The 27,740-nt window shown below is 46.7% G+C and overlaps 1 protein-coding gene across 2 annotated transcripts in view; it reads right to left on the bottom strand.

The window, feature by feature from the left end:
• Positions 1-27,740, bottom strand: part of KLHL3 (kelch like family member 3) — a 574,547-nt gene that overhangs the window by 532,151 nt on the left and 14,656 nt on the right. The gene's annotated exons all lie outside the window — the stretch shown is intronic.

The raw sequence follows: 27,740 nt of genomic DNA, 5'->3' as shown, positions 1-27,740 counted from the left end.
GGCACATTTAGTACCTTAGCATTAAGAGAGTGACTGTGTGAACCATGTGAAGTTAAAAGAGTGAGGCTTGAAGCTGAAGATCAATATGGGCTGATTGAAGGTTAGAGAACTCGTGCTGTGGTGGGGGTCCACCACCCCTCCCTTACAAACAAGAACAATTAAAAAACAAAAGAAAGGTGAAATAAGAAAGCTCATTTATACAAGTTGTAACCTAAATAAGCAGAGATTTAAGGGGCCATATAAGGACTACAATCAGCCCCTTCCCTGCCAACCAGGAAGCAGTGAGACTCCCCCACCCCTCCCTCCGCATGACTGTAGGACCCCAGACAAAACAAGTCTTGTCCTGCTCCAACCAGCCTACAGGAAAGATCCTGATCGAGTCTAGCCACCCTGCCCCCCACTCCCGCCGGGCAGGGGGTCAACCATTTCTTCCATTCGGCATCCATTTCACCCATTCTATATAAACTTAGAAGCAACCCCCTGCACAGAGGCCACAAATATTGCAGACCTTGCTCTGGTCCAAGGTCAGAGGTATATACCCAGCCTCTCTGAAGACCACAGTAGAGGCACCGCAAACCGAGCACTGTAAACCTGAGCAGCAGTTCACAAGTCAATGTCCCGCCGCAGGGACATGCTCCACGATCCCAAGACATTAAGTGGAAACTGTGTTAAATCCCTTTGCGTTCATGAAGTTGCATTCGAACCACTGGGGGGGCCCCGGCCTTCCAGGAACATATCCCAGCAGTGAATTACCCTTTAGCATCCCACCAGGCTCTGCAGTACCAACTTCACCCACCCTTCCCCCCTCCAGTAGCTGCAATCTGCTGCATCTATCTTCCCCTGAGATGGCCTGCATTGTTTGTGCCGTCATGGATTTTCCAACACTGCGGTTCCCATAGATAAGCCCACCAGGATTGCCACCCTCTGAACGTCCGTGACAGTTTAGAGTTAGTCACCAAATCAAAGGAAAGGATTATGACAATCTGTATATAATGCCATTGTCATGGAGCTTTTTAGTGATAGATAAATTCAGCACGGAGCTGAAGAGTGTTCTGGGCGGAGTTGAAGAGTGATATGCCTTGAAGCAGTAGTCCTGAAAAGGAGACATTACAAACCTCCCCAAGACCTTCTCAGGTTCTCCTCCTTTTCAAAATGGTAATGAAATTTAACAAGCACATCTCTGGGTCTTGCTGGGCAGGCCACCTAAAGACCGCACCATGCATCCTGTCGATAAGAATGAATGAATAGTTGTTGCCCAGAAGAGAGAACATCATACAAAGAATGAATGTCCCAGGATTAGAATTAGGGATCTCCTCACCAATGCAGTGGATTCTCAGGTGTTCTCTTCTTGAGCATTTCTCAAGATCCTCCAATTTGTTTAGGGCCCCTCTCAGTTGTTCCCCCATAGCCTCCCCCTTAGACGGAGTACTGGCATGTCCCTCCACTAAGACAGCTAAATGAGCCTCAACATCAAGGACTTGTCGGCCCACTGAATCATTAGATTAAAGCTCTGATCTTGGTTCCCAGGTCAGAGTGCATTTCTGCAATGCTTTTGTCAAAATACTGCGCAAGTTTATCCAGATGTTTGGCCTTAAAACTGTGCAGGCTTTCCAGTAGGTCCAATTTGGTCAGGTCCATTATGGTCAGCGAGGAAGGAGGTCACAGGGCCCTGAAACCAACGGAAGCCTCCTCCCCCCAACGGTGGCCTATCAAGATAGATCAAGAGGCCACCACAGGTAGATTTCTTCATGAGGGGGCATATAGGGAGGATTCACCCCACTGGTCCCAACCACCACTGTGAAGGGGTATCTCAGTGTAGAAGAAGGCAAAACAGTTTAAGCCTCGTGCTATAAATGCATACAAATCTGCCTTATGCCTCTCTTTTAACGTTTCTCTCCTCCTAGGAGCTGTCGCCACCTTTCTCCTCCCTCACAGCTAGGCCTAACAGATTCTCAGGCAGAGAATTCCACCGCCTCACCATTATGGGTGTTGATGCAACCCTTAGAGAGGGCCCGGCAAGCTCCACATCCTTCCATGGACCAGCCAACTTAGGGGCTGCCCATCGCGGCCTTGTACGGGACCTCCTCCTCTTGCAACCGTTCTAGGTGGTGCTTGTAACTTAGGCCGCTGTCAGCTTGCTATGGCAGTTTCCGTAGAGTAACATGAAGTAAAATCACTCAGCTGCTATTAGCAGACAGCCTGACTCCCACAGGCCAAGCCCGTTGTCAGACTACTCCCCAAAAGCCCCCCATCCAGTCCTCGGATGAACACCGATGAGTGCTAAATCCCCCAGCCAAGCAGGAACATAGGAGGAGTACGTCCTGCAACTGAGCGATCTTGGGCACTCCTCCACTAATCAATTAACTCTTAAAAACAAAAATTTGCACAATCTACTGTATTTTTTAACTTTGATTTCAGGTTTTTTTTTGTAACTCATGCAAATTCAATTGTCGATGGGTGTTTTCTCTAGTCCATGTTTACAACAGAACAATTAGCACAAGTTTTGTTCTTTTCAGTCAAAGAAGGTAAAGTTACAATAGCCCTAGAAGCGACATAGGAAAGATTTTTTCTTCTGATGGAACAAGAGTTGGTTGAGTCAAAAGAGCTGTTGGGAGAGGTGAAGAGTTTCAAAACTGATGTATGCTATCAAGACCACCACTTTTGCATATCAGGCATTGTAGTTTCCTCCAGCTAGCACAATCTGGGTAGCTGATAATCTAATATTAACCTGCATAAGGGTGACTGAGATAGAAAAATGTGCCACAGACCCAGCACGGTTTTCACAGAACCAGTAAAATGCACTGGGATGGAGTTATCGATTCTCTAAATGTTCCACTTTGATTGGTTGGACAGCTGTATCATGGGTCCTTCAGAGGCTATTCCTTTCTATGGATCTGAAAGTACATAGAACTCAAAACGTCCACGTGACAGCTAACAATGGTGCTCAATCAAGGTTTTAGGTCTGGCCTTGGAGACAGCTTTAGCTGTCAAGGTAAAATACGATTTCTCCAACACAAAGCACACAATATACACAAAGGGGTTTTTGGCTAGCGGTCTTCATCCATTGGTGTGTTAAATTGTCATTTACATTTTGCTTCCGCCCACCACATCTTACGGCAATGAGTCAACCCGATTTACCCAGTGGCTCCCATCCCCTTGAGCGACTGCACAAAGCCTATGCACAGTGTTCACATTTCCTCACCCACGCACACAAAGCCCTACACAACCAAGGCCCAGGATACCTCAACAGCCGCCTCAACTTCTACGCTCCCAAACGCCAGCTTCGATCGACCGGCCACGCCCTCCCCACCGTCCCCCGTATCCGAAGAGCCACCACAGGGGGACGGTCCTTCTCCTACCTCGCCGCCAAGACATGGAACTCCCTCCCGACCCACCTCCGCCTGACCCAGGACCACCTCGCCTTCAGGAAGCAACTCAAGACCTGGCTGTTCGAGCAGTAGCAGACCCCCTCCCCCAGCGCCTTGAGACCCTCTGGGTGAGTAGTGCGCTATATAAATGCCTTGATTGATTGATTGATCCACCCAAAATGGTGTTCAGTTGCAAAGCTGATTTACCACCATTGATTTCCCCTGCACTCTTTTATAAAGATTATGTTACAAAGTGTTTAAGTGACATTGTAACATTGTAGTTGCATTGAGATACGAATGCTTGGTTAAGTGAACCTGTATTCCACTCTCCTTAATAAACAATAACAACAACAATAGTAAAACAAAAGCATGGTACAAAAGCAAGGCTTGTTATTGAAGAAAAAACCCACTAGTAATGCAGTCTCATCAAAAAGCAGTTTTCAAATTAATTCTTTTTATTGCAAGCATGGTAGCCACGTTTATTTTCTCTTTTTAAAGAACTAACCATAGCACCACTTAGCCAAGACAAGTATTGGTGTCGGCAGTTGTGGTGGTTGTGGTCAAGTATATCCGTCTACTTACCCTGGTACATAATGCTTGCTTGTTGTGCTTAGAAGGCCTGAGTCACCACTAGCTGCACATGAACAATGAATTACACCGAGCGGGTAATGTAAGCAAATTAACACAGTTAATGCAGAAGTGCAGTGGGCCACATCTGAGAAGTTTGAAGAGAAATATGGCCAAATGGAGCAATTTAAATAACAATTTTCATATAAATAGGTTAAAAAAATCAGATTATATATGCATATTCATGAACTAGTCCAAAGCGTGTGGTTTGCAAGGCCAGCCTTGCCCGCCTTAGGAATATTATGGGTTCGCCATCCCCTTGAAAAAAATTATAAAACATAATTTTTTCCAGAATATACATAGCATCTTGCTTTATTTACCAATGTACTTTCCTTTCACTTTACACCCTATCCCTTCATTCCAATAGGTGTCTCCATCATGTTCTACGGCTAAGACTACACAATAAATACACCTGCTCAAAAAACCTTTATACATATCTTGCAATCAAACACCATAGGCAGCAAAGCCACACAATCTAACTGGAGCATATAACAATGGTACTGCTCAAGTAACATAACACTTAAGAGATCACCCAGCGAACAGAGTACACCTATTTCCCAAGATCAGGCCTTAGACCGTAGTACCAATAATATTATAAACAACTTTCACCAATGTTTATAAAGACGGGACTCCACACTAGTCATGAAATGGCAGGCACTCAGCAACTCATCATTAATTATAACTCAATATTAGCTTTAAACATAATTCAGAAATGTAATCATTTTATACAAAACTAGAGGTTTGCCAGCATCTGGAAAAATCATTTTAGATTTTAAAAAATCTAATTTGTTTTTCTCAATACATTTTTACATGAACAAACAATTTTTTGCACTGAAATGCCAGATTTAAATTTTTAGTAAATGTATCTTTAGTTCATAAACATCTGCCTGCCATTTTCATCAAATACGCACACCACACGGTTTGTATACACCTTTCATCATCATCATCCTCAAATATTAGGATGTAAATCATTTTTACTGCCTAATGCCACGGATAACCAGAACTAGTCACATACTAAGTCAAGGATAGGCACCATGAAGCCTGGGTCAAAATCATGTCAGAAATACAGACAACTAAGACAAGAATGCCCACGTTATTTCAAGGTTTGGCCCTCTTCGGCCATGGCCACCATTATGTGAGGAAAATCCAAAATTGTTTCAAAAATGCCTACAGCACGACAATCAGGGGCTCCATTAGAAACTACAACATTGCCTCCTCCTACAAACAAATACGCATTTCCACACTCATTCACTCACACATGCAAAAGTACAAGCACAGTCACATATCGACAGGCACACAACACATGCAGGTTTTTCACCCCTTTATCCTTAAATGTACCTCCTGAAATCAGCAGCTGAAGGTGGTCCTCTTTCCATGGACGTCAATTCATCAAAATGCCAGAGGTAGTGGAAGTGGCATCACATGCCATGTGCCCCTACTCTGAACCAGAATATGAACCTCCAAAATATCGGGACAAGACAAACAGCTCAGACGATATGGCTTCCAACAGCAGTGGCTCAAGTACAGGAAGTGGTCCACAAAAGTCCAGAGGAAGAAGGAGAATCAATAGGTGGCAACAAGTGTGGAACCAGGGACAACCAACAGGCCAAATGCCTTACCCACAATATCACCCAATGCCACCCCAAATGATGTACGGATGGAATTCACTGTTCCCTCCTCCACAAATCCCCTACTCAAACCCCAATCAGGGGTTTCCTTTTTTAGGAAATGGCCGGAGGGGAAGAGGAAAACAAAGAAGGCACCCCCAGGTCCACTGGGAGGACGATGCACAAGTAGGAGCTCAAACGAGGAGCAAGTCCCAGGAACAACGAGCAGGACCGAGCAACAACAAAACTTAGTGACCAACTACTCAACATCCAATTGACCAGACACAAATGGATCTCTTAAACAAAGGTCTGGGGTTTGTCCCCACACCACGACTCGACAAATTTCCCCTCCATAGTGAGATGGCAGACTTTTTCAGAAAGCTGAAACTCAGAGCGTTCTTCTCCAAACAGGAAGTGACCAATGGCTCTCAACAACAAAAAGGTGACACTGACTTCAAACCCAAATCATCCTTCATGCCACCGCCAGCGAGCATACCAGTGGAAATCCTAACCTTTGAGCAAGCAGTATTCAAGGACATCGAATCACTCCCTGAAAAGACCATGTTTAACAACATGACGAAAAAAGAAAAAGACAGTCTCACTACCTTGAAAGAAAATAATGCAGTAGTGATAAAACCACCTGCAGATAAAGGAGGTGGGATAGTCCTCCAAGACAAGGAAGCATACAGAAACGAATGTCTTCGACTATTAGCTGACAGACGTAACTACAAACCTATCCCGGAGGACCCCACAACCAAACTCAAAGAAACTATACATGAACTTGTCACAGAAGCAGAAAACGAAGGACACATCAGTAAGATAGAAGCACAATATCTACTGAACACAATTACTTTGAGTTTGAAGGACAAAAATACCAACCAACGTTCGGTACATCTATGGGGAGTACTTTTGCCCCTAGTGTGGCGGGCCTCTACGTTTACAGCTTTGAGCAGAGGTTCCTCTTGACCAACCAAAGAGTCATGGAAAAGATGAACTTTTACAAACGTTACATTGACGACGTGTTTCTCATTTGGGAAGGAACTAGTGAATCCCTACAAACTTTCCTTGAGTGGATAAATGTTTGTGACCCTAACTTGAAATTCACCAGTACCATCAGCAAGAATTCAATAACGTTTCTGGACTTCGACATTACACATGAGAACGGCTGTTTAGTGTCTAAAACACACTTCAAGCCTACTGCCAGGAACTCTTTGCTTCACTACACCAGCTTCCATCCCCGCCCACTGAGAGAAAACCTCCCGTATGGGCAATACCTACGACTGCGTAGAAACTGTAGTAATCTACAAGATTACAAAAATCAAGCAAAATTATTAACTACCAAATTGGACCATCGCGGCTACCCAAGGAAAATCACCAAGAAAGCAGAAAAAGAGCACGCAACCAGAACCGGGAAGGTATTCTGGAACCCAAAACATCAGGACAAGAAATAGTCCCTTTGACATGTGTCACTACATATAATCCAGTGTCGAACCAAGTTTCAAGAATTGTCCAAAAACATTGGCCAATAGTCAATTCTGGAACCCTTAATTGGGAGAAACCGCTATTCTCATACCGGAGAGGGAAAAGTTTAAAAGACTCCTTGGTCCACACTAGCCCACCCAAACTCCACACCTCTGACAATACCATAACAAGCTCATGGGGCCTACCTGAAATCACGGGACACTACCAATGTGGCGATTGCAGCGTGTCACCTGACAGCAACAATAAAATCACTCAACCTAGAAAGGGACAGAATTTGGGAGATACGCAAGCATACCAACTGCAACTCCCAAAACGTCATCTACCTAATAACCTGCCCCTGCAACCTCAGGTATGTGGGAATGACAACCCGCAAAGTAAGAACCAGGATCGTTAAACATAGAAGCAACATCCGATGCAAGCGTGACATCTCACGTATGACTAACCATTTCCTTGAAAAATGTCATACCCCCAACGATATGCGTTGGTTGGTCATTGAACAATTACCACGGAACACTAACAACATCCAACAGGCTTTATTTGACAAGGAACAAAGATGGATATACCGTCTGTCTACACATATTGAAGGACTAAATGACAATATACCCTGGAACTCCCTGAATCACAGATAAATTTTCAGGACTGTAGTCACCTTATCCAATTTTTGTTGGGATACTTCAATTTTTGTGGGGATACTTCAATTTTGTTGGGATACTTCAATTTTTTGTTGGGATACTTCCATTACCAATGTCATGCATATTCATTCTTCTGAATTCTGAATATTTATAAGTAAACATCCTTTTCATAAAAATACTGGAATATCATACCACCAACATAAGGCCATATATGTGACAACGAGTGGCTACGTCCCAGACCCTCTTGCATCTGAATAGATCCCCCTATCATCCTCTGTGCTAGTTTTTAACAGGTCTACCAGTTCACTTCCGGACAAAATAGCATTAAGTTGGAGTAGTACCCTCCTCTTTATAATGCACCCATAATGACCTATACATTCCGCGCTCAAAACCAGCGGCACATAAATTTTTTTAGTATATGTATAATTGTTTCTTTTTAGGAGTCAACACTTAACATTTAACCATTGGCACCAGCTGTTATTTAATACCATGTAAACCTATCCGGTTTATATTTAATTCCCTGGGTTCGTCCAACATTCTGAGGTGAACACACGCTTGTAGCGTGCAAAACCAACGCTGGTTCCATTACGCAATGAACGGCACTTTCGACCGTTCTAGCGTTCGGTAGCCACCGCGCGTCACACGCCTTCCGCGTGATGACGTCTATTCGGCAAACACGGAAGCATTTTCACGATTTAACACCCGCCCGGCAGCCAGCGCTCACCAGACTTGCCACGGGGAAGCCAAATAGGTTACACGGCGGGAGCCTCTCAACGCACAAGTAAGACTCTACCTTGTTAGTTGGCGGCTCTTTTCAGCCGCATGGTCACTTACTGAAATAATGATTTCTCATCTCAGATTGTTAATCCTCTTCCATCGGCCATGACCCCATTTCCCTTTATAGAGATCCTTACTAGGAGGCAACTTTTAACCCTCCGTTACTCCCCCACTCCCCAGGAAAATCCACCACTGGAATCATGTAATTACGTGTGGGATCAATTTCTTATCTCCTTACAGATGCATGCAGTATGACATTTTACGCATGTTCTCCTTGTGGATATTTCCACCACATATTGTTCTGGCTATAATACAAAGGAACAGCACGAGTGTGTGTTTATATAGATATAGGCACACATTGTATTCCACGCTGATAGCAGATACCACTTGACACAAGCATGAACCTATTATCTATATACAACTAAGCATGTGTTTGTTTGTCTCAGTGTGCACAGCATGGAATGTCGCTAAATAGACACCACGTAGTCTGATGTAGTGATAATTAGGTTGCACCTACCATTTACCACCAGTACAGTCGATATCCACAGCATGAATGAATTTGATCACTGGAAATCATTAGCTAGCACTGGTGATAACAGATACCATCAGGTATTACAATGAATGTAATTGTTCTATATCTGTATTTTGCCTTACAGGTACCAAATATTTTTTGGGGACACTAAACGGACAGTCCTCTAAGCATATTAAACACTCCTTAGCGCGAGTGTGAATTTGCCACACACACATGGTAATTTTTTCCCACTCACTAATTTTTGCACTCTTATTCACTTCCTGGAGAGGTCCTGAAGAAAGCCCGTCCCTTTTTTCTTAGGGCTGAAACATGTCGACCAACTGACATTATTCGCAGCTACACATAGTAACTGGAATATACTGTCCACTCTCTATTGTAATTTTAATCATACCCCAGGGCTCCAAGAATAAAACAAATGGTAGTACACTGGAGGTATTTTTAATAGTAATCTCACACACATAATCACACATCACATCACCTCAAAAAACAACCCGCTCCACTGTAACTCAGGTGTCGCAGCACAGCCAGGTAGCATTCGGCTGCCTGGCTGGAACCAGATGATGAAGCATGACACCAACCAGGTTGGTGTGTGAGGGTTTTATTAACAAACCTATGAGGTGCCACCCTATCACAAACGTCAGACAGTAGGTTACTGCTGGCCGTCTCTTTTTGTTTACCCCTTGCCTGATGTCACAGGAAGTGACATCGCAAGGCATCTGACCTCATGACATCACAGGAAGTATCACACCACATGACCATTGGACCCCATGAAAACAAAGGAAGCGACATTGCATGACCTGGAAAACCTCTATAGATACAAAAGAAGTACCCTATAAACAGACATACTTCAAATTCTATTGAAAATGCAACTACATACATTGTTTCATTAAGTATCTTCAGATATACAATTAAGATAATATATCATTTATTAATAACCAATCAAATTGTGTACAACAATGGCAAATACGCTAGTCAAGTTAAGCAATTACCAATATCAAATAACATAAAATGGTAAGATTGACAGGCCTATAATGTTCAAAACAAGTGCACGCTATCATTTGTTTTAGAAACTAAGTGTACCATGTAATTAAATCTCAGTCTTGAAACAAAGATAACTGTACTATTTAATGCAGATCAAGTTCTTCCAGCAACCTTCCTTTGCATGACATGGTGTGAGCATGCTGGGGCTACATGAATGCAGTTTTACATAAATCAATGGCAATTAATGTGTTATTCACATTACCTACATGATGGCTATACCGCATGAAGGGATGAACCTGAAATGTGTGCTTTTTAACAATAATTTCTGAAGTTTTGTAGCAGGGCATTTGAAAAACTTGTGTCAACTCCAAAAACATATAATCTTATCTTACTTTACTTGTTGGTTCTGTTAGAGCTTTGACCAGGGCCCAGAGCTCACGTGAGTTGCATTGACTGGCACCACCACAAGGGGAGATCAAGATTCTAGTCTAGTTGATGCGACGACTCAGCCAGTCTCACTCTCAAACTATTTTCCCCGCGGCCCACCAGAGTTTCGACCGTCGACTCAGAGAGTTACAATAAAGTGAAGCAAGTAACTCAAGGTCCTGTCGGGACAGGGGTCTCTTCCTAAACTTGCGTTGAAGTCAGTTACTCATTCTAGAGACTAATGACACCCAGCACCCACGCAACGCAGCGGACACGAGTCCGACTCCAAGGCCGCACTGCATGTCACACGTTCTTTGGTGCAGGCATATTAACCCTCTGTGCTACCTTAGATAACTGAAATCTGCTACTATACCAAACTCCCCTCTCTCCAGCAGGTAAATTCATAAATCACCAGAGTAAACTTGACACTTTATTTGATGCCCGAAAACTGCTGAACATACAAGCAACTTGGCAGTGCTTTTAAAACTGCTACACTGCTACAAAACTGTCCCACTAACAAAACCTACACTCCACTCTTCCAGCCTCAAAAGAAAATGCCATTCCGGCCATGGTGGTATTCAAAACAGGCAATTTCTTATTAGACAGTCCACCAGCACTCACTGACTAGTGTGTGCCAGCTCTGGCTACACGGATGCAGTGTTTGACATAAGACTATGGCAATTAATGTGTTATTCACATTACCTACATGATGACCAGACCTCTAGAAGGGTTGAACTTGAAATGTGTGCTCTTTAACAATCGTTTTGCAGGGCATTTGAAAATCTTGCGTCAGCTCCAAAAACAGATAATGTTATCTTACTATACTTGTTGCTGCTGTTAGAGGTTTGCCAAGTGCCCGCAGCTTACAGGAGTCACAATAACCAGCACCACCACAAGGGAGTTGGAGAGTCGAGACTCTAGTTGAGTCGATATGACGACTAAGTCAGTCTCACCGTCACACAACCTCACCTGCCACGTGGCCCGCCCAAGGTCCAACCATCCAACCCAGTCAGAGAGTGGCAATTAAGTTAAGCAAGCCACTCATGGCCCGGTCCTGAACTTGCATTCATTCTAGTCAGTCACTGTAGAGTCTTGACATCCAGAACCCAAGCAGCATGGCTTTTACAGCTGCGCGGGGGCAGCCCAATAGTTTTTGCCAGGGCTGTCATCATTGTTCGCTCTTTTGCGCTACCAGAATGACAGACCTGGAACCCGGTCGGTGGCCCAAAACACGGCGGTAAACATACCACACAAGGCACCACGTACTCAGCTATGGTAGGGCGCGGCAGGTGCGTGCTTGCCCTTACACACACGTGCTGCTAGCTGCAGCATGTGCAGTTAGTCAATGTCCAATCATGGCCAGCCATGTTGCTCAAACTTCGTGCTCATTCGATCACCTGCCTGGCCCAGGCACGCAGCAGATACATGCAATATATCAAATCAAGGACTGCGCAAGCCGGCCCGGGGTCACCATAGCAACAAGGGAGACAAGCTAGTTCCTCCACCCAGGCCCAGCTTGCAGACCATCATGATGTCTCCTCAGGCAGAGCTTCAGCACAATAGCGTAATCAAGCGCTGCTCACATTGTGGCTGATTTTACGCAACCAGGGGTTGCAACGGGTGGCTAGTGACCCCTAATTGACGTCCATGCTCTTCTAAATCGAGCCCGGGATCGCAGGAACAATGCAGCAGCAAAGACAGCCATGAGTGACAGCTTCAATTTGTTCCACCAACATGTCTGTCTCCTCTGCTCATGGCTGAAACTGTTCAACAGTCTCAGCCAATGCTCACAGGAAGAAGGGATGAGGGACTCACATTAATGAGAATTAAGTCAAAGTTTAGGGTTGTTTTCTGATGCACAGTGGGCAGCCAAATTTGTATGACACCCAAGAGAGAACGGAGTTGAAGGCCTGAGTAACTAAGAAATCAGTGAGTGTCGTCACTGTACTGATATATAGTAACGACGTGCTGGCGGAATAGTACTATAGGTGCAGCAATGTACAGGTTGATTATCCTAGAGAGAGCCGACCCCAGTGGAGCTCCCGAAGAGTAAGGCAGTGATGCAGACCTGTAGGGTTCTACCTGTACAAACTACTTTCTTACAGGAAGGGAGGAAGTAAACCAATTTAAGACGGATTCAAGGATGCCCATGAACTGCGTCAGCTACCCTAACCAAGTAAGTAAGATGGGGGTCTGTTACTTAAACAGATGTGCAGCAGAGATAGAACACTGCCCTAATAGTAATCTTTTGATACTACTTGTGGTCTTTCTAGAGTTGGCAGCTAATCCAGAAAAGCCCAACAGAGTGACCCTTGACTTCACACTAAAGGAATAAGGAGGAGGAAATCAAGTATAAAGCAGGCTTTTTCACCAATAAAAGGTAAAACTTTGAAGACAGAGGGTAAGTACAGCCAGAGGGAAACTAAAGCCCAGATAGTCTAAAAACATAAAATTATCTTTCAGACAAAGTGGTGAGACAAACAGCCGGACGGGTAGCTCCCAGAGACGTCCTTCTAACTCTTTAAGACACCAAAAAATAGGACCGGTAAGCACCCCTCTTTTTGCTTGAAGAAATAAGTAAAGAAGGCTAAGAGACAGTTGAGAATAACCGTAGAAAAGGTTTAAGAAAGGTAACCCCTTATAAAAAGAGAAGTTTTTCTGTCCTAATAGGATTGTAGTTGGTCCATTTTTTAATCAACCCGGGTGGAGGTCCAGCTGAACCGATACAGAAGGTAAAAAATAAAAAATGATAAATAGGAGCACACTAGGGCAAAACGGAGGAAATAGTCCAATAACAGGTAACTAAAATAAGGTGCGTCTCCTCCTAGAATAAAAAAGAGGAAAGCGAACAAAACCTCCCTAGGAGAACACAAGAGCTGAAGTAAACCTGCTCAGAAACCGAGAAGATACTGCCAGGAAGGAAAAATATATACCTGGGTAAGAACATAGAGGTACCTGTGGGTGGGACTCTATAAGAAAGAAGGGATTGAGATCTGATTGTCCCTTTTAGATCCATTCAAAGCCCACATCATTGGTGTTGGAAAAGTAAAATTGCTGATACCCCATCCTAGCGATGAAAACATATCACGCTAGTCATGTCCCCTCTCTTAGTAATACTAAGATGTGGCAACTTAGCACTACGGGGGATTAAGGGATTAGACTCAGATCACAAGGTTACGGGGTTACCAAATAATAGGATATCAGTGAAAACGTTAATGAATCAATGTGCAATTGTTAGATTAAATGTTGGACCTAATGAAATGTATTGTGACATGTTTTTTTAGATATGATTTATATGAACAAGTCCTGAAGAAGGTGCGAGAGTATTCGAAACGCCGCGTCGACAGTTTGTTCCTTATGTTGAATAAAATATGATGTACATGTAGACTTGTGTATTTATGCCTACTGGCATTTTTTATATAATATTGGAGTTTTTATTTGAGCTGGCCAACAGCAAAGACGAATGTGCATAAAATTGAAATTGTTTTGTAATAATGTGTCATTATTATTTTTAAATTATTTTTAAATAAATGCATTAAACTTTTAATCTTTGTGTTTGCAATATTTTCACGCTAATTTTTGGTCTGATACATATTAAGGTGTAAATTTGGTAACCCACGCAACAATCTAGTTCCCCCCCCCCCCCATTGACTATTTATCAACTGCCAAACTCAGGAGGAGTTTTTTGCTTTCATTATATTGTTGACCCAATCCTTTTCCTGTCAAAAGGGTAGCTCCCTCTCTAACACTGAGCTTAGCACGGAAAGCAACAAGACCTTTATGCATGGTATAGTCATGCCCAATTGTCTTACAAGGGAGATGCCACCTATCAAAAATTATTTTCATAGTTGTTAAGGTCAGACTGACAAAAGATGCAATATTATACTGTTCAAATGGCCCAAGTGATAGTGCATCATGTAAAATGACACTAAAGGCCGTTTTATTACAAAATTCTGTAGGATTATAGAACATGATTAAAATATGGCATTTTATTGCTGAAATACTTTTGGACTGTTCTTATTGTGAAAATGGCACGAACATTAATTGTTGTTTCTGCATTAGATGAGCCTATCTTTGTTTACTTGCGTCTCATTGTAATGATTTTTATTAATTAACAATAAATCATGTATTCATGCATTCCAACTTCTAGCTGTCATCGAACAGTTATGGGTCCTCCCAATAAGCTCACAAACGAGTTGTTAGGTGTATTTTATTTCACCTCCAAATTACCACACAACTCCCCTCAACAAAAAAACAAAAAGTGATAGGTACCACTATATCCCAAAGCAGCCTAAAGTTAAGAAAAAGGAAACCGATTGGGGGAAAACTAAATATATAAAAATAAATCAACATTGTTCATTTTCTTTAATTCATGAAGAGTAGTCACCTTAGGTAATCTAATGGGGAAAGTCCACCTAATGGAATATGTCTTATCATATTGGATTTTAGCAACTTTTATGAAATGCAAGAAAGGTTTTTCGCTTTAGGTACATTTATCTAGAAGACCTTGCAAATACCGATGGACTCTTAGATTTTAAACACCTTTGTAGTTGTCAAAGTGTTCTTGAAGTTAAAGCCTCATCGTCAGCAAAACGTAGAATTATTTTTTGTTCTCCATTAAGATTTGTGGAGTCTGCTGCGGTTGATTTCCAATGATGACCAAAATATTGTTGTAGGTTGAAAATAGTATGATGCTCTAACATGTAAGCAGTGATCGTTAGTTCCAACTTGTAACTTGCGACTGAAACCTCTCAGTGAGTTTTCCATTTGGCAACCATGTGGTCTGGGCAAACTTCTGCAAACGGAATTTCTGTAGGGCATCAATGCATCAATAATATCTGCCGGCATTCCAATATTCCGGAATACTCTCCATATCCTATTGCATTGGACATAGAAAAACATTGCCTTCAATTTAACTTTAAAATTACTGTGCTCTCTTCAAGATCTTGACATTCTTAATTAGCAAGAGGTTTAATCAAAATGGAACGGCCTACCCCATGATCTTGTAGAATACGGTTTTACGGCTTTTGTCCACAGAATCAATAAGAGAATGGAGTGATAATTTCCTAGTGTGCTTTGCATACTCACTATGAAAATCTGGATGATTTTAGCACCACGCAAGGATTTTGTTACCACACCCTTGTGTTATCACTGCATAACTCTCAATCCTCTGGGTCCAAACAAAAATACTTTCCAATCTTGTCTAGCTCTAAGGCATCACAGTGCTTAATATGAACCAGTGGCTGCAGGTAGGACCCATCAGCACTCATTTTTAGGGACCGGCTCTTATTTTTCTTAATCAGGCCAAAAGAGAGAAAAACACAGAGGGGGAAGGAAGGAGGAAGACAAAAAGGGAAAAGAAGGGATAAAGAAAGAAAGAAAGCCAAGATGAAAAAGCATATGAAAGAGTAAAAAAGGGTCAGGGAATGTCTGGTGGAGGGTGAAAAAGTTAAGTGCTGAATCACAAGCACTCATCCTTGGTATTCAGTACTCTGACCTTCGACAGCACCGGCTGCAGACTTCGGAGCAAAACTCTGGGCACCGGCACAAATAAAGCCCCGAATCCACATTTAAATATTTTATTTGCTAAATACACTTAATGAAAGGTGAAGGCCAGGGGTTTAGCTGTTAATGCAATTGTATTAGGACTGGACATAAAAAACTGCCAGCATGAGCTGTTTCTTATGGTGCCTGTTAGACCTGTCAGCCCTTTGGGTGGTCCCTCCTGTCATTTATTTATTTTTGTCCCCTGTTTGCCCCTCATATCCTTTCATTTTTGTTGTCCACTGGAATTTTTAGGTGTTGACCTGGGGGTTAGGTGCTACTTGACCCCATGATTCCTCATAGGCCTAGAAATCCCTCCTTTTCTGTGGGAAAGTTTAGTCGCACAAAATGGTGGGCAGTAACTGCCATAACTTACACTTCAGGGAAAGGCGCCCATAGTATAGTATAGGGATGCTCTAGAACCTTCTAGCTGGTTCTAGCAGCCTGAGACCTGCCTATATAAGGCCAGTGGGTGGGCAGCCATTTTGGGGAAGTGACCAGTGAGTTGTTTTCAGAACCTGGTCGTGGAAGGAGTGAGGCGAAGTTGTGGAGAGCGAGGTGCACTGAGTGAGGGAAGATCGACCTCTGGGGCGGCTGCCTTCTCAAATGACGTTCCCCTCTATCCTTTGACCCAGCCTTTTCATTGCGGGATTACTTCTGGCTACCCACATTTACCAAGTGCCGCTAAATCAACTGTGATGTGCAGGGTAAAGCTGGCCGGAGAAAACAAGGAGTAGACGCCCCCGTGGTTAAGGAGACACTCACTGTGGGAGAGATCTCTGGAGCGCCGAGCGAGGTCCCCCGGCATCCGCTGTAAACCTCATCTGCGCCGGAAGGTGTCCGCCAGGGAATATTGCCTCAAGTGTGGCTGAGGAAGAAGCCAGGCAAGCCCATCTATTGAGTGGCGGAAGCAGGAACATCCCTCAGCCGGTGCTGAAGTAACGGGCGAAAGCGGAGTCAGCTGTCCACTGTTGACGGAACTGTGGAGACGCCGAGGTAGGCGTGACGACGTGGGAGGAGGCCGGGCGAAGGCAGAGCCAAGACAGTAGGAACCAACCGCGTCTTCGTGGGAAGCCGATCGACGCTGGAGGAGGCGGAGAGAAGCAGACGGAGGCCGGCTGTGGGCGGAGCACGTCGGACGTGAGGAGAACACAGACGGAAGATCCAACTGTCGGCTCGTCGATCAGGGTGAGGAAGCGGCCTCCAGATAACGGAAGCGGGTGTCTGCGAAGAGAAGCGGAAGCCTTCCCCCAAGACTGTAGGTAACGGTGTGGACATCAGACCTGAAGCAGTCTGGCAGAACTAACAAGACCAAGTAAGCAGGGAAGCTAGACGGGCGGGTGGTGAGACAGTCCTGATCGCCTCAAACCTACCGAACTGCACAAGGAACTGTGCGTGATAAATGCCTGACTGACTCACCCCATCAATTCCCATACCTGAGCAGAAAGGCCCTACAGGGAAGGTCACTGATTGTAGGTAGTTGCCTGCAAAGGAAGTTCAGAGACACCCAGTAAGCTCAGGAGAGTGAAGGTGTGACAGGAATGTATTTAGGGCACCTATTCCGGTAGTTTGGTTGGGGTTAATAAGTATTACAGAATTTCAATCTGTCAGGCGAATGGTGTCATAGAACTGACGAACTGTCCAGGAAACCTGACCAAGTATTCTGCTTACTCCTATGTAGATAATCAACTATCTAAAACCACTTGTACGTATACCAGTGAGGGTGAGGAGAAAGGAGGTTGTTGTGCAACTGTAATCCTTAGATAATAGGGATATTGTGGCTCCACGGGTAAAGTAACTGGTGGTGTTGATGTAAAAGTGTTCCAACCTTGCTGATTATCCCAAATTGTAAACTGTATAACCCTAGAAGGGAGAGAAAGAGTTGTAGATGCTGTGTTCTCCAATTTAGGCTGACTATTCTACCCTGCCTAAATACGGGAAATATTGCTAAGCTCCTTTCACTGGTGTGAGAATTGTGTCAAAAATGTTAAATGTATAGTTGGTAGCAATCAAATGTAGTGTAATTCTATGAGCTGAAACTAAATACTGCTAAGTAACAGAAAGAAGAACAGCAAAGTGAATTTATAAAACAGCCCGTATTTTCCTAAGACTGGTGTAGTGTCTTTCTTTTCTAGTGGAGGGACGCTGTGTCACTGAAGGGTGCGACGCAAGCTTTACACATGTGCCTTTGGGATAGGCCGTTCCCTCTCTGTGCCAAGCTACCCTATGTAGACTGGTAACCCCAGGTCCAACAGTGCCCAATATAGGGCTGAGAATTGGTTAGGCCACTTCCTAGTGAAGTTGTGCACCTCTGTCTTTACTGCCTACTAACCTTCAAGATAGCACAGAAAGCATCCAAGACAAGCATAAACCTGTACCTGGAGAGCCCTCAGCAGCATATCCAGAAGAAAGGGACAACAATATAAGAATTATGATTTCATTTAAAGAGCTCCAAAGACTGAGACCATCTTAGTGCCACTGGAAGACTGTTTCAGGTCTTGGTTACAAGGAGAGAAGCACACTGTTCCCTACAGTGCACAGACAACTGCGGAAAGCACAAGAAACATTTTCTCCAGAACTCCTAAAAGGTACAAGGCCGCAAGTAAGATCAAATAACATTTTGCAAATAACTACGGGCCTAACTCTTTTGTAGTCTATACAGCCCAAACAAATTAAAGCAGAGATTCTTTATGGCAGACAACTAGTGAAGAGCTCTTCTGGCCTCCAAGATATGATCTATCTGTTTTTACCAAAAATTGAAGATGATGCTCACCGCAGTGCTCTGGATTAGCTGTTGTCTATATAAAGGTTTGGATGGTGGCCCTGTTAGTGGAGTAGCATCAATAACTCATTTATTAGTCATACAATAATGGCTGTGTAATTGCAGGGCCCAGTGTTTTGCAATAAGGATGGAGCAGATGCTATAAAATTTACTAATTTGATTAAAACAGTTCTTGGCAACATTCTGAATTTGTGGACCACAGTTACTACACTGTCTAATACTGTACCCAAATTACTGATCTTAGTGCCATTTTTAATAGCCTCACTAAAAATGTAGCACAGGAGGAGTGCTTACAATGTGGCTTTACTAACCAAAAGAATGTAATCTCGGTTTCATCACTATTTAATTGAAGCCAGTTGGACTTAATCCAGTCCTGGGATGCTAACAAGAAAAGTTGAAGAACATCCAAGTTCCCACTTGCATTGGAGATCCTAATATAGATCTGGGTGTTGTCGGCGAATGACTAAATGCTCACCCTCATGCTGCTTAATACGGCAAAGGGTGTGGCATAGGAAAATATTATTGCGCACAAGGAGACTGGGAAGCCATGATGGCCTCGCAATCAAGCCTAGAATATTTGGATAAGAATAGACGAAAGTGTACCAGCTGGTGGTATTCTGACCGAAAAAGATCAGAACAAGGCGGTGGGTAGTATTAGAGGCTTTTGATACTGTGACGACTCTGCCAAAAAGAAACTGGTGATCAACAGTATCAAACGTTGGTGATAGATCTAAAAGGACCAATAGAGCCCAACAGCTCCCTCAGCCAACCCAGAACATTGCTATAGAGACCCACAAGCAAAGCGATTGATTGATGCAAAAGCTATCAAATAGTACAGTAAATTTGAGAAAGGTTGTAACTGGCCAATAGCTAGTTTTTCCATGAACTTGTCAAGATCTGGTAGAACTGGGATGGGGTCTAGTTACAGGCCTCTGAAAAAAATAAAAAAAATTGTATTTCTCAGTAGTAGGTTACAGTTTTATCTCTGGACGCCAATGCAATAGGACGTGTGTCTGCGGTGCTCCTGGCTTAGTTCTGCTATCCAGAACCATCCTGAACACTGCCCGGTAATGTCACCACCCAAAACATAAGAGAGGTGGCCCGATGTGCCCTCTAAGTCCCTGAAGCAGAATTTATACACCCCAACAAACTATTGAGGAGCTGTGAGACGATTCCTTACAGCGAGCCACGAGGCTGCACTACAAGATGGCGCCGAGAGGGGGACCCGGCACTGCCCGACTGCCGGCAGCTGTGCCTGTGCATCCCCAATTTGGTCAACAAGGACAGGAGAGGCAGAGCGGCGGTGGACCCCCCGGGGCTGGGGGGACACACATTGGAAGGGCAGCAACACACCACCGCCGAGGCCTGGGAGTCCACCCTGGTTAGGTGGTGCGGAAACCAGCCATTCACATGGTATGAGCACAGAATGTTTTTTTTTTTTTTTTAAACCTTTATTGGTGACAGATAAAAAGTACACAGCCCGTTGCCTACAACCTGTCTCCGCAGGCCGGCAGCATTCACAAACAAAAGTAAGCGTGCATGATTCAAGGTAGGTAGAGTAGCATCAGTTTAAACACAGCATGCCGCCTACAACCCAAAGGGCCGGCCGCGGTATAAAACCTACGTAGGCTGTTCGTAAAGGCGTCATTCAGCAGGCAAGTTAGCAGGGCACAAACTGGCTTTATCTACTTGAGGTTTCAATTATCTGTTACACCTACGGAATAGAACAACATAAACCTTACCCACCCACCCACCCTGTCATACAAAGAAATGGTAGGAAATGTCTGGAGGCTAAGAATTGCATTTTCCACCCGGCCTTCGGGGGGGGGATTGAAGGGAAGTGGTCTGTGATACGATCTGAGAGTACTACAGTAACTGATGTATTGGGCTGAGCGCTGCACATAACATGCCAACGTTTTACACAAATTAACCGGTGACTGGGGACAGGTGGTGTCTGTGCTGTCCACGAGAGGGGGGGGGGGGGGGGGGGTAGTGGTAGGTGCAGCCTGTAGTCCCTCTTCTTGCAGTGCTACTACTAACAGCTCCGTTTCCCAAGTTCCCCATCCCCACGGCGGGCAATCAGTCTAATCGAAAACAAGATGGGGCCCAAGGGGAAGAGGGGAGGGGGGGGGGGGTGGTAGGGGTGGGAGAGAGGGGAGGGAGGGGGGGGGGAGGGGGTGTAGCGGATTCCACTATCTCACGGGAACAGGGCTCTAGGTCTTGGGTCCTAGTAAGGGAATAGGCGAGTTTGGCCTATGTCTCAGCCATTCCCCGAGTCTGGAGCCTCGTCGTCCTGCAAGGTAAGAAGATATGTGGTGAGGGGGCCCCACAGGTCTTTAGGACGTGATTTTTGCGGTTGGAGTTCGGCGTATGTGTGTAAATATTCTTGCCATGTAGACATCGCGGATAACCATGCCTTGAACTTGGGCGCGCGGCCCCGGCCCCACCGGCACGCAACGTGTCGCTTGGCCAAAAGGAGGCCTAGCGCCAAAAATTTCCTATGCGTTTTGAGTGCTCGATTTGACTGACCCAGTAGAGTAGTTCTAGGACAGGGAGTGGTGACCACCCCTATCATAGGCGGACAGCGCCTTGAAGATCTCTTCCCAGTATGTCGCTACTGCCGGGCACGACCACGCCAAGTGGAAAAAATCTGCCCCCACGCCCCTGCATCGGAAACATTTGTCATCATTCTGGAGACCAAAGCGGTGCAGTTTGGCAGGGGTATGGTAGAGTCGGTGCAAAAATTTTAAATGGATCAGCCTGAGCCTCGCGTTTCCCGTTACCGCATTGGTATGTAAGCAGCTTTCTTCCCATTGTTCGTCCGTCAACGGAACATCTAGATCTTTGTCCCAGTCCCTGCGCGCCCTAAGTATCGGGGAGGGTGAAGCAGCCTGCACGTGTTTGTATAACATGGACACTACATGTGTCGGGGGCTCTGATTGGTAAAGGATGTGTAAAGGAGCCACGACATCCGGTTCAGCTGGAAAATTGGGTGTGACCACCTTGACGTTCTGACGTAGTCGGGTATAAAGGAAAGTATCCATCACTGAAGGTGTGGAATTCCCACAGAATTGGGCCAATGTGCGAAATCGCCCTTGGAGATATAAATCTCCCCAAGTGCTGACTCCATATTTCGCGAGCAGTTTGCGGCCTATCTCCTCGCAGGGGACACTTAATCTGGGGTCGTGCGGCAAGGGCATACGTGGCGAGTATAAGAATTCGACCTCCATCTGCTCAGCCATGCGTTTCCAGGCTAGCACCGTGCAGTCCACCGTGGTAGGGTCACGTTCCACTACGCGGGTAAGGGCATATAAATATCCAGATGGGTGGGCGGGCCTCATGTACCCGTCCTCCACCGCCAAGTGAGCCATGAAGGGGGGGGGATGTAGCCAGTACACAGCGAAGTGGCCTTGAGCGCAGTCATAGTATCTCCAAAAATTCGGGACCTCAAACCCTCCTTGATGATAAGGCAACATGAGCGTCCGGAGGCCCAGCCTAGCCTGCTTGCCACCCCAGATAAGCCTAGACAGCTGGGAGTCCAGAGCTCGGAAGAAGTGGGAGCCTGGAGTGTACGGTATATTAGTAAATAAGTATAGGAGCTTGGGGAGGATCACCATCTTAATCAGGGAGATGCGACCCGCCATCGAGAGTGGGAGTTGGATCCATCTAGTGATGGTGTCGGTCAGCTTATCCAGGACTGTGCCATAATTAGCTCGGATAAGAGCTTCCCGGTTTCTGGTCACTATAATGCCAAGGTACTTTATTTCATCGGCCTCCCACATCAAAGGATAATCCAGAGGGAAGGAGGCAGTCCTGTCCGTCAAGGGGAACAAAGCCGACTTTGACCAATTGATTTGTATCCCGGATATGGCTCCGAATTTGGTTATCTCGCGCAGCAGAGGATTCAGGTTCTCCTGCGGGTTGTCCACATACACAGGGTCATGTCATCCGCGTATAATGAAATGAGCAGTTGCCGTTCCGGGTAGATTAACGAGCGGTGATTATGGTGCTGCCTAAGTTTGGCCGCCAGGGGTTCAATGGCGATCGCAAAGAGGACCGGGGAGAGCGGGCAGCCCTGCCGGGTACCTCTGTGGATCTCAAATGGGGTTGACCGGGAGCCATTTAACAAAACGGAGGCTTGCGGTTTACAATATAATAGTCGGATCCAGTCTAGAAAGTTGAAAGGGATCCCCATCCTTTCCAGAAGGGCCAAGAGGTAATCCCACTCGAGGGAGTCAAACGCCTTCGTTGCGTCTAGGAACACGGCAGCTGCCTCGCAGCGAGGGTTAATGTCCTGCAGGACTGCCTGTAGGGTGCGCAAATTGTGAGATGTCGCCCTATTGGGGACGAACCCAGCTTGGTTAGGCAAGACCAGACGTTCCATCAGTAAATTAAGGCGCGTTGCGAGCACTTTTGCCAAGATTTTCACATCAGTGTTGAGCAATGACAAGGGCCTATAGGAATCGCAGTGTTCTGGAGGTTTGCCAGGTTTCAGCAAAGAAGCGATAAGAGCTTCCCGCATAGTGGTTGGCAAGGTTCCTTCCTCGAGGGCAGAATAGTAAACTTGCTTCAGTATAGGAGCCAGTAGATGAATATAGGCCTTGTAAAAGTCAATTGGCAGCCCGTCTGACCCTGGTGATTTACCAGACTTCATAGACATGATGGCGTCTTTTATTTCATCTAATTCGAGTTCATGATGCAGAAATTTCTGCTGAGATGGGCCAATCCAAGCGACAGCAGTGTCGTCAAGGTAGGTCTGCAGGTCAATGGACGCCCGCCTTTGGGAGGCATACAGTGCAGAGTAGTGGTCGGTAAAGATGCAAAGTTGTTCCTGGAGGTCCCTCTGTGGGACCTGGTGCTCGTCCAGTAGTGTCGCAACATAGTTATGACATTTCGGGGGTCTGACAGCAAAGGCAAGTGCTCTGCCGGGCCTATCACCCTCGCCATACAGGCGCGCCGCGTACGGTTTTCCCAGAAACCTGCATTCTTTTTCCGCCGCTTCTGCATATTCGTTAAGTTTCTCCCTGAGGAGTGCAGTAGATGCAGGCCCATGTTCATTGCTCGTCATATTCCGCTCAAGGTCCCGGAGCTCAGTTTCTAATTTACGCAGCTCACCACGGAGCGACTTGAGGACACCTCCTCCCTTCGCGATACACCACCCACGGACAGTAACCTTAAAGGCCTCCCATATCGTCGTGAAAGTGGGAACCGATCCAGCATTACGGTCAAAAAAGTCCTGAATGTCCTGTTCCAGTTCTACCCTAAAGGCCGAGTCAGTGAGGTGTGCGGGGTTGAGGCGCCAACTCAAATACGGGGAGACATCCAAGGGTATGCGCAATGTGAGGAGGACAGGCGAGTGATCCGAGAACGTTCTAGCAAGGTGGAGAGCTCCTGTCAGCCAGGGAAGAAGGCCGGCCGAGAGGAACACGTAGTCAAGCCTCGCCCACGTGGAATGGAGAGCAGAGCAATGAGTACCCTGCCTGAGGGAGGGGTGTAGGTGCCTCCATGAATCAATGTAATGGTAGTCCCCAACCAGGGAAGACAACGTGCGTTGGGTGTGCGTGTAATGTAGCGCCTGGGGGTGTGACCTGTCACGGGCAGGTTCTAATGCCGTGTTGAAGTCACCGCCCAATATGACATGATTTATGCCCAGTGTTTGAATCTTACCCCACATCGTAAGCAGCGCAGCAGTGTCATCAGTATTGGGGCCATAATAGCAGGCAAATAGGAGTGTTTGCGAGTGTAGCCTCCCCCATACCATGCAATACCTTCCCTCTGAGTCAGTCTCAGTCCCAGCCGGTATGAACCTCACCCCCCTTCTAACAACTATCGCTACCCCTCTAGCATAATTCGAATAGGAGGAGAACACCTTGCAGGAGGCCCATCGAGAAGCGAACAAGGAGGACCCATCGGGCTTTATGTGCGTTTCCTGAAGCATCGCGATTGTTACTCCCTGCCTGTCAAGATAACCCAAGATTTGCCTCTTTTTTCTCGGATCATTCAACCCATGTATATTCCACGACACCAGTCGGAACTGTTGTGACATTTGTGAGTTTGTTAAGTCACCCATTCAACCTGGTGAAAAGATGTGCAGCCTAGTAGTAACTCAGCATGGATCATAACAGAATCAAAATCACTGAAATAAAAAAAAACTCCCATCAGCCTCCCAGCATACCAGCAACAGTCCCGCATCGACATTCCTACGTACATGCCATCAAAAAGTCGGAGTAACAACCCACCCACATCGGCAACCCCAACTAGCCGTGCATAAGTTCCCCTCCCCCCCCACCCAATACCAACACAGAACTAGAACTAAAGCAGAAAAATATACTGCATAAGCCCCAACCCGCAGAGGAGAAGGGGAGTTCAGGGGAACACCCATCGGGGGTCCATACTAGGGGCACCAGACCTACCAACCACCTCCCTACTTACACCCACAAACAACCAGGAGTACCCTGGTCAGTTCAGTGGGACGGAGGTGGGCAGTCGAGCACACAGCAAACTTTTAGACCAGCAAGTTCAAAGTTAGAGCAGACACCTCACCGGTATGTCCAGACAGCAGGTCCCACCATAGTGCGATCAGGGGACACCTGGCTCCAAGGGTCCACCCAGCAGTGAACCAGGTTAGTCTTGCTGCGACAATGGTGAATGTGATCTGGAGCGACGGCGTGTGGATTCTTCCCTCTGCTGTTCCTTCCGACACTGTTTGAGGTAATCTTCCACCTGATGCGGATTTAGAAAGAAATGATGGTTGCCATGGTGGGAGATTTTTAGTTTTGCCGGATACAGCATGGCGTATGGGATCTCCTGTGCTTGTAGTTTCTTCTTCACCACTGCGAACTTGCGTCTGGCGTCCTGGACCGAGGGGGTGAAGTCAGGGAAAAAGGATAGCGTTGCATTTTCATAGCGCACGTTTCCTAACTCTCTCGCACGTCTCAGCACCGCATCTCGGTCTCTGTAGTTCAAAAAACGCGCTATGATGGGCCGTGGTGGGGCTCCAGGAGGAGGGGGAGCAGCCAGGGATCTGTGAGCCCTCTCAACGATGAGGTGAGGGGAGAATGATTCCTTACCAAACAGCTCCACGACTAGGGTTTCAACAAACATCTCCATCCTCCCAGTGTTGGTGGACTCCGCAAGGCCCAAAATTCGAACGTTATTTCGGCGAGACCGCGCCTCCAAATCTTCATTCTTGTCTGCTATGATTTTTAGTAGCTTGTCCATTTGAGTGAGTTGTTTGTGGGAAGAGGCGGCCCCATCTTCTAAGCCCGAAATGCTTTCTTCAGCTTCCTTTATTCGGGTGTCATGTTGTTCCAGCTTGGCCACCACGCTGTCCATGCGAGTGTTGATGGTATCAATTTTGGAGTCGATTGTTGACAGGCTTTGTTTCATGCCCAGTAGGAGTGTTTTCCAGTCTTCCTCCTGAGGGGCCGAGGCTGTGGGGCTTCCCCCCCCCCTCCGGCGTCGTCTGGGAGGCTTTCTTGGATTCAAATGGAATCTTCGACTGCCTGGCATCAGTGCGGCCCATGTTTCGCCTCGGTGTCCGTGCCGCTGCAGTGAAGGAGGCAGCCAGTGCACAGTAGGATGTAGTCGAAGGTGGAGGGGGCTGAAGGTAGGTCCACGCGTTATGCGTAGGTGGCAGAGCTGGTCGGGTACTGAGACCAGACTGGGGGGCAAAAGCGGCGCCCCAGCACCCAAGGGGCAGAAGTCTGCGAGCCACAGGGGGGGGGAGGGGGTAAGGGGTGTAGTACCTCAGGGGGATCCGGTGCTTGAGCGCTGCGCAAGGCCGCGAGCGCTGGCCCACCTGCAGCCTCAGAAATGGTGGCGTGTCCCAGCAGCAGATGAGTCCAGAGTGCAGTGATTGAAATGATGACCACGCTTACACCGCGTGGTGGGGAGAGCAGGCAGGCGAAAATGGAGGAGGCGCGTTGCCCCCCACCTAAACTTCAGTCCAGGCGCCAAGCAGCAAGTCGAGTCACCCGTCAAGATGGCCGCGATAACGGCCGACACTATGGCCGACATTGAGGCCGGGCGTAACACCACGTCTGACCAGGTAAGGAGCAGAGCCTCGGTGCAGTCTGAGCAGCGATGAGGTGCGGCGGTTTCCAGAGTCGCGCCGGTGCAGGCAGGTCACACCGACCAGCGCGTCAGTCAGAGCATGCACAGCGCTCGCTGCGAGTTCAATGCCGCTTGACGGGCTCAAACGAGCGGAGCGCCCGACACGGCTGGCAGCTGGCCGAGGAAGGCAGGCAAGCGAGCTAGTCAGGCCGGGGGAGGGGGAAGGCGATTCTCGCCGACAGGGCAATCCGCCCAAAGGAGCAGTGCAGCAGCGAAGGTGGTCACTCGGCAGCGCCGTCTGGGGGGAGGGGCCCACACATCTAGGCCCAGAAGCCGCGTCCTATCCCAGCCGGATCAGCCCAGGAGCATGGAACGGCAGCAGAGCAGGAGGTGCCGCCCGCGGAATGCTGGGCAGGTATCTTCTTCCACAAGAGCGCCAGGCGAGAGCCGGTAACACCGGAGCGTGTCTCTCCAGCTGGCGAAGCCGATCGCGCTACTTGCAGGGCAGTTTGGCTGGTCAGGATATGCTGCAGGATGGTCTTTGGGCTCGACCAGGCGGGAGCCCCACTACAGTGCGGCCATCTTGGTCTGGCGCCACCTAGCGCCCCCCATGAGCACAGAATGTTTGCAACGTAGCTGCTCCACTAGCTGAGTAAGTGAGACTGTCCCCTTAATGGATACCCTTTCAGTTGGCACACCTTTCAGACCACGGGGAATCGCTGCTGGCACGTAGCGCGCCGGAGCAGCACCTATGACACTGTCCTTCCATTAACACCGGGTGGTGCTGTGAACTGGGCAACAGAATTAGAAAGGACACCATCGCAGCAGATGAGTGGACTGCTACTGCAGTGATCAGACAGCGGTCTGCAGTTGGACTTGTGCGCCCCAGATCCAACACGCACAGTCCGGAGAGACAGAATAGCCTTT

The sequence above is a fragment of the Lissotriton helveticus genome, chromosome 7 (assembly GCF_964261635.1).
Source record: "Lissotriton helveticus chromosome 7, aLisHel1.1, whole genome shotgun sequence".
NCBI lineage: Eukaryota > Metazoa > Chordata > Amphibia > Caudata > Salamandridae > Lissotriton > Lissotriton helveticus.
Note: the sequence above shows the minus strand (reverse complement) of the source record. Positions and strands in the feature narration are given on the sequence as shown.